Source organism: Miscanthus floridulus, chromosome 1 (assembly GCF_019320115.1).
Source record: "Miscanthus floridulus cultivar M001 chromosome 1, ASM1932011v1, whole genome shotgun sequence".
Taxonomy (NCBI): Eukaryota; Viridiplantae; Streptophyta; class Magnoliopsida; order Poales; family Poaceae; genus Miscanthus; species Miscanthus floridulus.
Genome location: NC_089580.1, coordinates 67,183,808 through 67,199,319, shown reverse-complemented (window position 1 = coordinate 67,199,319; position 15,512 = coordinate 67,183,808).

The window sequence follows — 15,512 nt, the reverse complement described above, 5'->3', positions numbered from 1 at the left end:
ATACGTGGGACCCTGAAATGCATTGGCCAGAAAGCTGTCTCTCACCTTTTCATCCACTAATTTTTTTTCAGGCAGTGCTGGAGAATGATGATCTGTCGTGAATCACCAATTCATCATTCGCGCATTCACTATCACAGATCAAGTCCAATGGGGGTAGCTTCTTTTCAGTTATTTTTTGTTTGTCTGCTTTGATAGAGTTGTGCCATGGCGTGGCTCTGTATTAAGCATGACGCATGACTTCTACACAGTACACGCACACACAAAAAAATTAACCAAACTCTACATCACTCTGCAGTTATCCACTTATCCTAATTGTAGTCCATGGCACCCCAGCAGTGCAAAAGTTCCAGTTTAGTAGTTTACCAGTCAACCTCGTCATATATTCGTACTGGCGTTTAAAATTTCTCCTTGCTTTTTTTTATTGTTATTATAGACCACAAAGGTTCCTCTACGGCTCTACCACTCCACTTATCTTCAAAATGTCAACAACTGCAAAACTTGTTCAACTGTGCCTGTCTGACTCCACGTTGATGATCTAACGAGGCTATTATCGTCGCGTTGTTGAAACCAATCCGATAACAGCCGGACCTTCGCTACGTAAAAAACAATTTTTTAGCAACAGTTCGAATTTTTTTTAGGGGCGGCTGGTGATGGAGCCGCCCCTACAGTGGTGTGCTCGGGTATCCAGACACCAGCCGCCCCTACAAATGGAACAGTAGGGGCGGCTGGTGATACGAGCCGCCCCTATAAATAGGGTCTGATCTGTAGGGACGGCTCAATCACCGGCCGCTCCTGGAGTTGCTATTTGTAGGGGCGGCTGGTGATTGAGCCGCCCCTACAAATGCCCCCGTATATATAGCTCCGATTTGTAGGGACGGCTCAATCACCATCCGCCCCTACAAATGACCCACATATAATACAGCTGCAGTACCTTCTTCCTTCTCGGGTCACTCACTCCAACCCGTGAAAGAAATGTGGGGAGACCTTGGACACCTCCTAAAAATTGCTCTACTAAGGGGGAAGGTTTTGGTCTTAAATCCTTTGGTGGAGAGGTTGTAGAAGGTAAAAAAATGTTATTCCACACTTTTTTTTGAAGTTTTAATGGTTGGTTAGTGAGTAATTAGAGTTTTGTTTCTCTCTTTCTTCTATGGTGCTTGAGCTACTTATGAAGCAAATTAGACCCAAGTTTTAAATGTACTAGGGTAAATTAGGGAGAAGAACAAGATCATACCCTTATTTGGTTCATGTTTCTTGATTTTAGTGAACAATTAGTTAGTTTTATGGATGTTTCATGTGCATGTGGATCTAGATCTAGGGTTCGGTTTTTTTTATTAATTTCATTTTTGTAAATTTATGTTTGATGAAATTGGACTAGGGTTTGTATGAAAGATGTTGGGTAAAGTATAATTGTTGTCTTTAAAATTCTTTATCGTAATCAATAAATATGTATTTTAATTATTTATGGATAAATGGGCTATTAATTAATTTTCCTCTATCATGGTGTGTTTGTATGCTTCATATAATTATATTAGATTTATATTCATATATATCTGAAGTATATACAATTATTCTCAAGTAATTATTAATTTGATTCATTTTTATATATATCTGAATAAGTAGTCCTTTAATATTTGTTTTGTTGTTGTTGTAAAAGATGGAGTACATGAACTCTTAGATGTATGGTTCGTTAAGGTTCAAGGCAAGTTTTCGTGAAGAGGTGGATAAATTTATTGAAGCCGCAAAGAAGCATGCAACGACATTGAAAGAGAATAAGGATACAATTATTTGCCCCTGTAAAGATTGCAAGAACCGTATGACATGGATAGATATGACTATCATCAGATCACATTTGATTATGCGAGGATTTGTTGAGGACTACACAGTGTGGATTCATCATGGTGAAACAGTTATTATTAACGACAATGATGAGGAGGAATACGACGACGAAACCATAGAATCCCTGTTCCAATATTCAGCAGAGCTTGATGCACAAATGAATTTTGAGTTTGGTAATGAATAAGGTGGTGATGCTGGTGGTTGGGATGGTAACGACAAAGGTGGTGCTAATAATGATGGTAGAGCACGTGTCGGGGATGAAGATGATTTGGAGGACATGATTCGAGCCCTTAGACCAGAGATTTTACTAAATAGCCCGAAAGGTCTAGAAAATTTGCAAAGGGTGACAAAAGCATTGAAGGAGATTGTGTATGGTGTTGAAAAGGGTTGTCCGACACATTGGACATTGCTACGTTTTGTGCTTGTGCTGCTCATCCTGAAGGTTAAGTACAGCTGGTCAGACTGTAGTTTCAATGATCTATTGCATCTCCTATCATGGGTGCTGCTACAACCAAACTCAGTTCCCGCCAACACATACCAAGCGAAGAAGGTCATAAGTCCATTGACAATGGGGGTTGAAAAAATCCATGCATGCCCCAACCACTGTATACTTTTTCATGGCAAAACGTTCAAGTCATTGGATAAATGTCCCCGGTGTGGGGCCAGCCGGTACAAGAACAATGACCTTTACGGTGGGGACGAACCCTCCACCGGAAAAAAGAGGAATAAGAAGGGTACAAGAATCTCAACCCCCAGAGGACACTCCATTAGGCAACGATGTAAAGCAGAGAAGAATTCCTGCCTTGGTAATGTGGTACCTGCCAGTGACCGACCGCTTGAGACGTATCTTCCTAAACCCTAAAGAAGCCGCACTCATGATATGGTGGGATGATGGGCGCAAGGTGGATGATGATAAGATTGCACACCCGGCTGATTATAGTCAGTGGCAAAGGTTTGATGAGAAGCACAAAGAATTCAGCGATGACCCAAAGAATGTATGATTTGGCTTGAGCACCGATGGAATGAATCCCTTCAATGAGAGGATGAGCGACCACAGCACATGGCCAATGATCTTAACCATGTACAACATCCCAACATGGTTGTGTCAGAAGAGAAAGTACCTTCTCCTCACTATTCTTATTTCTGACCCTAAACAACCAGGCATTGATATAGATGTGTTCCTAGAGCCTTTGATGCAAGAAATGGAGAGGCTATGGAGGCATGGGGAGCAGATGTACGATGCGTTCTGAAAGGAGGACTTCATATGTAGAGCAATAATATTTGTTACTACCAATGATTATCCCACGCTGTTTGCTTTGTCTAGACAGATCAAAGGAAAGATGAGATGTTGGGTTTGCTTGGATGGTACTACATGGGTGTACCTGGATGCATCCAAGAAGATAGTTTACCTAAGAAACCGACGCTTCTTAAAGACAAGTCACAAGTACCGCAACAAATTATTCTTTAGATTTTATGACAACGCCCTAGAGATTGAACCCCCTCTGGAGAGATATCATAATGGAGAACACGTGTACAGAATGGTGAAAAACATACGCGTCATCTATAGAAAGAAGAATCTAGATGGGACGAATAGAGATAGAAGCATACCTCCTATCGAAGGCGTACCTTTCAAGAAACAATCAATCTTCTTTCAGTATCTGCCTTATTGGCTAGACTTGGAGGTCCCCCATGCCATTGATGCTATGCACGTGCAGAAGAATATCTTTGAGAGTCTCATTGCTACCTTGATGGACACAGGCAAGTCAAAGGATGGTCTGAAAGCACGGAAAGACATGGTGCAGCTAAATGTGATGCCACAGCTTCACCCGGTACCTGAGGCTAATGGAAAATACACTCTGCCCGCAGCGTGCTTCAACCTAACACCAAACAAGAAGAGAGCTATATGCACTTTCCTGAGGGGGATCAAAGTCCCGACTGGGTTTTCAGCAAATGTGAAGAAGCTAGTGTCGATGAAGGACTTGTCAATAATACACTGCAAGGCACATGATTGCTATGTGATGCTGACAATGTTTCTACCTATTGCAATCAGGGCTATAAAGCTAGAGTTCTTGAAAATGACCATCACCCGCATGTGCTACTTCTTTTCGAAGATCTCACAGAAGACGATTAGCAAGCAAGAGCTGAGTGACCTACATGAATTTGTGGTGGAGACACGAAACCAACTGGAGATGTGTTTACCTCCTGCTTTTTTGATATAATGCCACATCTCATGATTCACATGGTTCATCAGATACAGGCGCTGGGCCCTTGCTACTTGCATGAAATGTGGTCCTACGAGCGGTTCTAAGTCGATACGTGCATAATCGAGCATACCCAGAGGGCTCCATGATAAAGGGTTACAGTACTGAAGAAGTCATCGAGTGCTATCAAGAGTACCTAAAAGTACAGAAAGGGATTGGTAAACCCGATTCTCGTCACAAGGGTAGGCTGACTGAGAAGGGCACCAGTGGTAGAAAAGTGTTCATCGACCATGATTACAAAGAGGTGAGTCGGGCGTATTACAGTGTCTTGCAGAGTACACAACTGATTCAACCGTACATTGATGAACACTTGGCTATCATTATGGCAGAGAGAAATGGCCGTTCGGATGATTAGGTCATGAAACAACACAAGCAACGACTAACTACATGGTTGAAGGACCAAAACATACCGCCTGGAGAAACCATAGACTCTATTACCATCAGTAGGTTGGCGGAGGGGCCATCGAGACAAGTGACATCTTGGAATGCTTATGACATCAATGGGTATATGTACTATACCCACGCAAAGGATAGTAAATATGTGAACCAAAATAGCGGCGTTCGAATAGAGGCTCTCGATGGATTGGGGCGAAAGATCCAATACTTTGGCATCATTGAAGAGATATGGGAACTTGACTATGGAAGGGATATAACGATGGCCCTGTTTCGATGCCGTTGGATCAAACAACACCAACTGAACGAGATCAGATTGAGAGTCCTGGACCTCGAGAATCTAGGCTACCAAGATGACCCTTGGGTGCTCGCTTCACGTGTCGTACAAGTTTTCTATATGTCTGACCCACAAAGTAACCTCCCCTCGAAGAAGAAGACAATGCACGTGGTTGCCTCCGGGAAACAGCACATTATTGGAGTTGATGGCGTGGACGATGTTGAAGCTTATAATAACTACGATGAGATGTCGCTATTCATAGACTTTCCTAAGAAGATCAGTGTTGTGGAAAAGAACCTCCCCAAAGATATAATGCCATGGGAACGGAAAGGTGTCAAGGGGAAAGTCGTTACAACGGGCTAGCTAGTTGTTGAACTTGGAGTGTTTGTGTAAGTGTGTGTTTGTAAGATTTCATTTATGCATGCATGTAAGACTATATATTTATGTACGTGTGTAAGACTACATATTTTTATACGTGTGTAAGACTACATATTTTTGCATGCGTGTTTGTAAGATGATTTTTTTCCCTAAAATTTTCTAAAATCCTGCCCTATCAAGTTAGTGTGTTGATTTGGGCATTCTTTTCATTTGACAAAGTTTGAGCACTTTAAATTTTCAAATTTAAAAAAATAACAAGTTCGAACGAGATTTTCAACCATTAAATGATTTCAGCTGAAAAAGTGATGAATACCAAAGTTGTATAACTCATCAAGTTCTACAACTTTTATTTTGATCATTTCTTTATCTGACAAAGTGATAGTAAACATTGTTCACAAATCAACATGTTTCTCGTATAGTTCATGAAACTATGAGTCATACGCGAATTTATGAACAATGTTTACTAATACTTTGTCACATGAAGAAGTGACCAAAATAAAAGTTGTAGGTAGTGATGAGTTCAACAACTTTTATGTTCACGACTTTTATTGTTGAAATCATTTAAGGTTTCAAAATCTTGTTTGAAGTTGCCATTTATTGAAATTTAAAATTTCAACTATTCAAATTTTATCAAATGAAAATATAATCAAAATAAAAGTTGTACATATTGATGAGTTCTACAACTTTGGTATTCATGTGTTTTTCATCTGAAATCATTTACTCTTTCAAAATATTGTTTAAAGTTGAAATTGTTTGAATTTCAAAACTTGAATCGTTCAAACAAAGTCATATGACAAGATGACCGAAATAAAAGTTGTACATGTTGATGAGTTATAAAACTTTTATGTTTACAACATTTTCATTTTATTTCATTTAATGTCATAAAATTGTAGTCGAAGTTTTAAAATTCAAATTTTTAATTTTTGTTTTTTTGTTTTCTATATTGTTTTGACTACAATTGTTTATATATATATTTATTCATATATAGAATAATACAAAATATTATATTTGTGCATATACACAATTTTTTAATATTACTTTGTGTTTTTATGATATAAAAAATATAGAATTTATAATTTAAAAAATAGAAAATATTTGAAGGGGCGGTTGGATCAGGAACCGCTCCTACAAATGAATTTTTAGGGGCGGCTGGATCAGGAACCGCTCGACAAATGCATTTGTAGGGGCGGCTGGATCATAAACCGCCCCTACAAATAGTCCCAAATATAAATACAAGGGCGCACGGGAGTCAACCTGTTGGGCGTTGTCTTCTTCCTCTGACGTCGTCAGGCTACCCCGCCGACGCCGCCTCCCGGCCGGACTTGTCCCGACGCTGGCCCGTGCCCCCTCTCCAGACCCGCGCGCCCCATCTCCACACCCACGCGCCCCCTCCCCTCACCCGTGCCCCCTCCCCGCACCCGCGTGCCTGCTCCTCCCCGCCCTAGGGTTTCCAACGGTGGGCGGCCTCCACGCACCTCCACCGGCGGGCGGCCTCCGCGCACCTCCACCGGCGTCCGCGTACCTCCAGTTCTCCACCTTTAGACCCAAGTACTCGTAATCTTCCCCATCTATTCATTCTCTCTAATATCTCTAATCCCTTCTCATGGGTGGCGCTAGCTACGAGATCCGGGCGCGGGTGGTTGGATCCGAGCGCGGATGGCTGGATTCGAGCATGGCGGGATCCTAGCCCAGGCGATGGCGATGGTGAGATCCCGACATTGGGGCGACGACAGCAGGAGGATCCAGGTGCGTGGCCTATAACCTAGCCATCTCAAGTCTCCTCCTCCATGGTGCTCCGCGTGCTCATGGGTAACCCTAGCCACGCCTGTGATGCCCCAAACCCTAGCTGCATTCTGTATCAAGGGGTCCATTACCTATATAGTTCATGGATTTCATTTGGGTAACCCTAGCTGGTTAGGTTTTGTACATATGTCCCTTCGTTCTCTCCTTATTTCCCCAAATTGATATGGTTCCTTGATCTATGATGGCTGCAATTTCCTATGAATTTCCCCAAACTAAGACTTAAAGGTCCTTTACCATGTGATTTGGGCTATATGATATAGCAGCTCCACTTAGCCTATGGTTTTCATGGTATATTCTATTTCATGTCTAAATTGTTAATCATTGAATTGTTACAATCAGAGAATATAGCAGCTCCACCAAGCAGTGTGGAAAAAGTAATGAGAATTGATGAGCACATAGGTTGTGCCATGAGTGGACTTATTGTTGATGCTAGAACACTAGTTTTGACTACAATCATGGGAGAACTTGCACTACCACGCAAAGAAGTCCTCAAGAGCTTGGCCATTTACCAAATATTGGTCCTCCTAGTTTCTCAAACCTCAATAAGACTTTTCCCTTGTGGATGGATGTTACCAGCTAACAAAGCAGCACAATGCACATAAAAATAGGATCACTCACACTGCCTTGCCCTCTCACATGTCCAGCCAAATGCTGCTCTTTTATGTTCTAAGGGTTTATAGAAAAACTACTCAAGATCTGAAAAGACACTTATCCCACAATAACACTAAGGATAACTATAGTTTCTAAGATGCACACTACTTTGGACATTATGGCATTTAATTCTTAGAAAAAACCAGTCAGAATCTAATATTTGAAAAAGTGGAAATTTTCATTAACGTCTTGTTATCTCATATAAAACGTCTGTGATTTGTACTTTCTAAAATCAGGTACTTTCTAAAAAGAGTAAAATCAGGTACTTTCTAAAAAGAGTAAAATGATTTCTGTCAATTGTTTTGTGCTCATAAAAACATAAGTAAAAGAAAATTAAAATCCAACATAAGGGTAGCAACATGTTTGCGCATACATGCTATTGCATTGATACTTCTATGATGAGTGGTTTGAAAAATAAATTCGAATCTCAATCTTTAAAATATTGCTTTCAAGTGGTGGTTTAACAAGAATTTAAAAAAAATTACAAAAACAAAAGTTAGATAAGATGCCTTGTTTTTAAAATCCAAAGGCTTGGAAAAGGTTTTAAGACGCGTTAGAACGATGCCTCTCTTTCCGGGAATCTTTTCGACCTTTTTCGGGATTAAATTCATATTTCTTGGAGCTTTGTCTTTTTTCTTGATCAATCCAAAAGTGTTTTCTAGGAGCTAAACCACTTTGGTTGTGTTCCTTATTCTTCCATCTATTCCTAAGAATTTTCTAGTATTTTTTGGAGCTCAGAGATATTTTTTCGGGGGCCTAAATAGTAATTCTCGATTTTCTGTAATTATTTTAATTCCGAAAATCAATAATGGCTAAAATATCTTCACTTTCCAAAATCGACAAACCCTACGCATATATATATGCCGGCGTAACCCTCGACGCAAGGATTTCAGAAGTACAGCCCGTTTCGCGAGCTGCCACTCCTATCGCCGCAGATCGGACGCCGAAGTTTGGCACAGCTAGGTTTTCGGCGAACTCTTCGGCGAGCTTTTCCGGCCAAACCATTGCGTTACGGCGTCAACCACCACCACCACAAGGTAGATCTCGTCGTTCTCTTCACCGTAGTATCCTTATTTTCTTGAATACATCACGGTTTGACTGTTTCCCCTTCATTTTCCTTTTTCCGGTCGTATTCCGACGAACTCATCCATGGCTGGCACCTTGTTTCTCTCCCTCCGGCCGAGGAAGCTTCCCCTGCAGTCGGCCGTCCACCACCGCAGCCTGGGCCGAGCCCCCCTGTGCCTCACGACTCCCGCGCCGCCGTCCATCGCACGCGCGTGCGCCTGCTCACAGTCGAGCATGGCCGCCGCCGGCCTTCGGGCCCGTACAGGTGCGCCCTGCGCCGCGGCCTTGGCGCATGCCGAGCGAGCCAGCCCATCCCGTGCTGCCGTGGCCCTGCGCCGCCCTTGTCCCGGCGCTGCACCACTGCCGGCCATCCTCGATTTTCCCCTTCCGCGAGCAGCAGCAGGAAGTCTCACGGTGGCCATGTCTGTACGTACAGACCAAAGGTAGAAGATGAACTATTTACAATTTTGCCATCCTTCTTTTAATCCCCGCCGTTTAATCGTCTTAGCTCCGTTTCAGTTCATTCCAGTTGTGTTAGTTTCGTGTCGTCGAGATCTACGCAGTAGCGCTATTAGTTTTCATATAACATGTTTATGAATTTATTTTATTAAAATATTAATTATGCCTATAATTAATTAATCGCTGATTAATTAAAGTCGATTTAGGTTTTCGATTTCGATTCGATTGTGCGAGTTTCATCGCAATGTGTGATACGTGTTAGCAGCAATGTTTAACATGTCTCACATCTTAGAAATTTATAAGTTAAATATTAATTTGATTAAGGATTATTTAATAACTTTTTAATTAAAAGCAATTTAAGTTCTAATTCTGTTTTGCACCGTTTAAGTTGCGTTTGGTTCGTGTTGACGTGATCTATATGTTAGTAACGACGTTTATCATGTCACATGATTTTGTATGTATAATTAAATATTAAGATGATTAAATATGCATGCAAATAGTTTTATGATTAAGTAATATATGTTTCATATCTCGGCAATTCATGTATAATACTAATATGATTAATTGTTGATATTAATATGCTTTTCAATTATAAGTTTGGTTAGTTTAAACTCGTTGTATATATGATAAACTTGTATAGATGCTCTCACATGCATTTTACTTTTGCAAAGTTAAAGTTTAACTTGCTCAATCTACATGGCAACATTTATGAATAAAATATGATTACTTCAACTCAGTTTCTAAATTAAAATACAATTTACTTAGTTTAACAACATGTCATATACAATTCGATTAGGTGCTCTCACATGTCAACTAGTATTTGTAAGTTAAAATTGAATTAGCATAAATGGTATCGAGATATTTATAAATAAAATTTGATTAGTTAAACACGTTGCATGTGTGATAAACTCGTTTAGTTGCTTTCACATATACTTTATTTTGTAAAGATGTAGCTTAACTTGATTAAATTATGTTTTACCTAATCCAAATTAATAACACCTTCACATGGTTTTTCTTAATTGAAATAAATCAAGCATTTAGGCTTTTCTTTTATAATATAGAACTCCGGTAGTCGTTTCTTTTGTAGCATAGTTTCGTTATCGGTGTGTACTATGTAGTGGCGTTAGTGGTTCTGATGTTACTCAAATGTGTTTTGGCAGTTAAAAAGTTAATTGTATTAATACTATCACTTGCATTGTTTTTGGAATATGGAGTCAATATAGGTTTTATACTACGCTCTTTCTTAAGCAATGAATCAAGTTGATTAATGAAAATATTTACATATGTTTCTACGGTTAAAATAAGTTAAATGGATATGTATTATTTTCCATTGCACTGAAAATCCTTCGATGGTCGCTTTTTCGTTGAATCGCATATAGCGTGTCTTTTGCGTTTGTGTGTTCGTAGCAAGACACCGTTTTACTTATTTTATTGGTTGGTGTACTGTTCTCATATATTCTTGTTTGTATGTCATGTATGGATGTTTGTGTGGTGATGTATGGTTCAGTCAATCGGTGAGGTTTATGTGGTGATTAAGAAGCTATTCTATGAAGACTAGAAGCTGAGAATTGAAAGCAGAAGATTGAAAGTTGAATACTAAAGGCTTTTGAGCGTATTGCTTTGGGGGAAAAGCAAGTTAAGGCAAGTGTACCAAAGGCCCCTTATTACCTATGAACTATTATCATACATATTCGTGCATGTGTTTAATTTAAATTACCTTTAAGGACTTTACCTAGATGATTTTCGTACCACATATCATTGATACCTATGGATTTTGGATAGGCATTTTGGATAGATGCTGCAGCGCTTAACATAAAATAATTGTTAAACATGACTAAAGGTTATATGCAATGTGATAAAATGGAGTTTTTTTAGCAACAGATAGGGGGCTAGAGTACAGGGTTGAGTACTCTAGTGCCTCTCCATAAGGACTTAATCCTGAAGCGGCAACCCAGGAGGTTCTGTACAACCCCGAGTGTCATATGGCTCTGACTTTAACCTGTTAACTAGTTTGTACTAGCTCGTCTGTAGCTCCAGTAAGGGTAAGAGGGTATCTTTCCTTTTCTGCTAGGGTGTGTACCGTGCTGCGATGCCCATGTGTACCATTTCTTTATAGCTACGACTTGTTAATGCAACTAGCTAAGGGTTTCATAGTGATACCCTGCCACACTTCCTGGGAAGAGGTGTAGTGGGCCTTGCAAAACCCCGGCATTGGGGATCACGGCTCGGTTGGGTAAAGATGTACAATTTCTGCAGAAATATTTAACCTGTTATAACAGCCATGCTCACGGATATGAGCGGTCTGGATCCTTCAAGATTAGTGGTTACTGTGGATGGTGGATGGTTGGGAATTTAGATAAACTTGATTATACTTTAATATCATTTGAGAATTAGGATTGTTCATTAAAGTAGTGATTCATGATGCTAAAATTTGATTAACTAAAATTGCGAACCACAGTCAAACAGTGTGAAGCCTTTTTGAGCCTCATAGATCCCTTTGATATACTTGCTAAGCATGGTGAGCTTACACTTGCTTTACATCTAATAAAAAAATCCCGGATGGGTATCAGATTGCCAGTCTGGAGGAGTTAGGCTTGTGGTCAACCAGTCAGTCGTCCCTGTGGATTTGGAGTCTTCGCCAGAAGATCGGAGTCGATTTTCCGCTGTCTATACTCTATGGTTATTTTCCTTTTACTAAATACGTTATGTAATAAGTATTGTCTCTTGATATTACCCTTATTTGTGGCTATATGTGAGAGTTGACTTCCTGGGCTCACATATAGTGTGTTTCTGGTTTTGTCTTTAAAACCGGGTGCTACAAAGTGGTATCAGAGCAATGCTAACTGTAGGACGCAAGCCTAGTTAGCACTGGTCGTTTCTAAAAATCTATTTTTCAATAAAATTATTTTTCCACCTCCTTGACTCATTGAATTGAATATTTCCAATCCTTGTCCTATTGTCTCCTCTCCTTGATAGCTTCCTTTGCGCTATACTTTCTTATCTCCTTGAGTTGTTGTTCTTGATCTCTTGCAAAACTTTCTAGTCTCACCTCTATTTAAATTTCCAAAGCCATGTTAAGAAGTTCTCCCTTAAGAATGCCCACCAAGTAGCTAGAAGGAATGATTAGCAACGAGCTTGTATTTCGTGTTTGAGTGATTTGTCCTAATGATCATGGTTGAGTTGGATCCTTGTAATGACTGCAATGAATTTGTGGGTTATGCTCACAATTTCATTTATATTAAAGGTTTAAGGTATAAGGGATATGGAAATAAATAGTCTGGGTTCTCTTTCTCTTGTTTCCTGCTTTCTGTCTTCCGGAGCAGTCTGAATTCTATGGCCTATGTCTCCAACCTCTGGGCAACCAAAAATTCTGAGAACATTCTAGGTGAAAGTATACTTCAAGATATTCCTTTTCCCGCAAGAATCACCTTGATAGCATTTCTGTTTTGGGAGATATGAAAATAACAATGCGATACATCTACGCTGTTTGGAATCTAGAATAGTTTCTGTTGAGCAAAGATTTTGACCAAGTTAGCTGTAGAATCTGAAGAAGTGGTCTAAAAGGAAGTTGTGGGGAATTTTATAAGCTTTCCAACGGTTTAAGATGCAACTTTATTGGATAAACAGAACTCAAGATATGGATGTTTTTCTGCGCTGATCTTTCCTATCTGCGAGAAGGATCAATTTTTCTTATTCTTATCTATGTCCACAAGATCTCTGGGATGTCAGAGGATGATAATACACCTTGAAGAAAGTTACATGTTGGATGTTGGTGCCCCTATCTCAACTCTTCTTAAGGGGGGTAGCCAAACTGAGAGTGTTGCAAGTTGGTGATCTACAAGGAGTTTGGATCCACGTCAAGATTGACCTTCGAGCTAGCTATGGTTGGGAGTTTGATCTTCACGTACCTAGGATATAGACGTATACAAAAGAGTTGCAAGAATGCTCAAGACTAAGATTAACTCTTAAAAACAATTGGATTGGTTTTGGTTTCTATTTAAAGTTCTTTCCTTGAAATGAAATCTTCAAAAGATGTTGGAAAATGAATTAACAACCTTTTGATTCAAGAACTTTAAAAAAACTTCTTCAAAAGTTGATTTGAACTAAGTTCAAAAAGGGTTTAAGTTTGTTTTCTCATTTTCAAGTGTTGGTATTCGAAACTTAATTTCAAAAGTATTTCACCAAAGAATAAGAGTTGATTTGAAAAGAGTATTAGAGTTTAAAAGATTCAAAAATTGTTGCTAAAGACTATATTTGAGACATTTCAAAAGTTTTGATTTGAGTTTTGAAAGACTCTTTTGCTCATTCAAAAGAAAACAATTTGATTTGAGCTGCTTCACTCAAGGCTCTAGTTTAAAAATAGATATTCATAAAAAGTTTGAAGTATCCGATTCCTAAAACTTCAAAAAGTTGAAAGTGAAATCAGATTTGAAAACCCACTTTGCTTTGAACTAAATTTCAAAAAGAGTAAAATGTATTCGGTTACTCTTCAAAGTGTTATTCTAAAAAAACACTTTTGAACCATTTTATTCTAAAACACTTTGAAAATGACTCTAAAGTGTTTTTAAAATGGGTTGTTTGGAAAAGACTGTTTAAAAAAACAATTTGAGTTATCTTAGTTCAAATTTTATTTGAAAGGTGTTCAAAATGCTTTGAAGATATTTTACAAAAGTTTGAAAAATTTGGTTCAAGAGTTTGCAACAATTTGCATTTGGAAACTGAGCACTTTTGACTTTGAATTAGAATTATGTTTGATTTCTAAACAAAATTTGAAAAGAAAAGGTTTGAGTTGACTTCGAAAGTGTATTTCTAAAAGAGGTCTTCCAAAATGGTTCGAAAGGGTTGAAAATTATTTGATTTGATTCCCCAAAAGTCTTATTCCAAAAAGAACTTAAACATGTGTATTAAGTCTTTTGTTTGACTTCAAAAGAAAATGGGAATTGAAAACTTACTCTCTTTATTTCTAAAGTAGTTTTGAAATTGATTTGGTTTCATTTTAGAAATCCCAAAAGAGTTCATTCAAAATGATTTGAAAATAAAGTTTGAATGTTTCATTTGTTTTATAAAATCTTAAAAATCCCTTGTTTGAAACATATTTCAAAAGAACCTGAGTTGATTTGTCTGCTCTCTATCTGAGATTTGATTATAAAGCCATGTTTTCAAATGAGTTTGAAAAACAAAGCTTACTATGTTTACTTGAGTTTCCAATGATTAGAAAATGGTTGGGTTTATTTCAAAAACCTTAAAAACATTTATTCAAAAGAGTTTCAAAACATGGTTGAAATATTTTCCTAAATTCTAAGCATAAAACATATTTTGAAAGCTATTTCAAAAGGAGTTGAAAAAGAAAATTTGTTCGGTTTTGATTTGAATACTTCCTTTTGAAAAGTAAAACATTTCAAAATGCATAAAAAGAACCATAGAATTCAAAGTTCTAATTCAAGCTAAGCAAGATCTTTTGGAAGCTTAACATATGGATAATAAGATTTATTGGAATAGATTAAGAGAAGCAACAAGATCGGACTTGGAATAAGATGGAACAAGAATCTACAAGAGTAGCCACGTGATGAATTATCATATAACACAAGGTGAGTATCAAAATGGTGTTGCTCAAAGAAGTGAAGAAGATCCAAAGTTGAAGTATCGCTCTCTTATTTGCTCTTCTTCTTCGAATCTCGGGGACAAGATTCATCTTAAGGGGGGTAGAATTGTAACACCCTAAAATCAGGTACTTTCTAAAAAGAGTAAAATGATTTCTGTCAATTGTTTTGTGCTCATAAAAACATAAGTAAAAGAAAATTAAAATCCAACATAAGGGTAGCAACATGTTTGCGCATACATGCTGTTGCATTGATACTTCTATGATGAGTGGTTTGGAAAATAAATTCGAATCTCAATCTTTAAAATATTGCTTTCAAGTGGTGGTTTAACAAGAATTTAAAAAAAATTACAAAAACAAAAGTTAGATAAGATGCCTTGTTTTTAAAATCCAAAGGCTTGGAAAAGGTTTTAAGACGCGTTAGAACGATGCCTCTCTTTCCGGGAATCTTTTCGACCTTTTTCGGGATTAAATTCATATTTCTTGGAGCTTTGTCTTTTTTCTTGATCAATCCAAAAGTCTTTTCTGGGAGCTAAACCACTTTGGTTGTGTTCCTTATTCTTCCATCTATTTCTAAGAATTTTTCTAGTATTTTTTGGAGCTCAGAGATATTTTTTCGGGGCCTAAATAGTAATTCTCGATTTTCTGTAATTATTTTAATTCCGAAAATCAATAATGGCTAAAATATCTTCACTTTCCAAAATCGACAAACCCTACGTATATATATATGCCGGCGTAACCCTCGACGCGAGGATTTCAGAAGTACAGCCCGTTTCGTGAGCCGCCACTC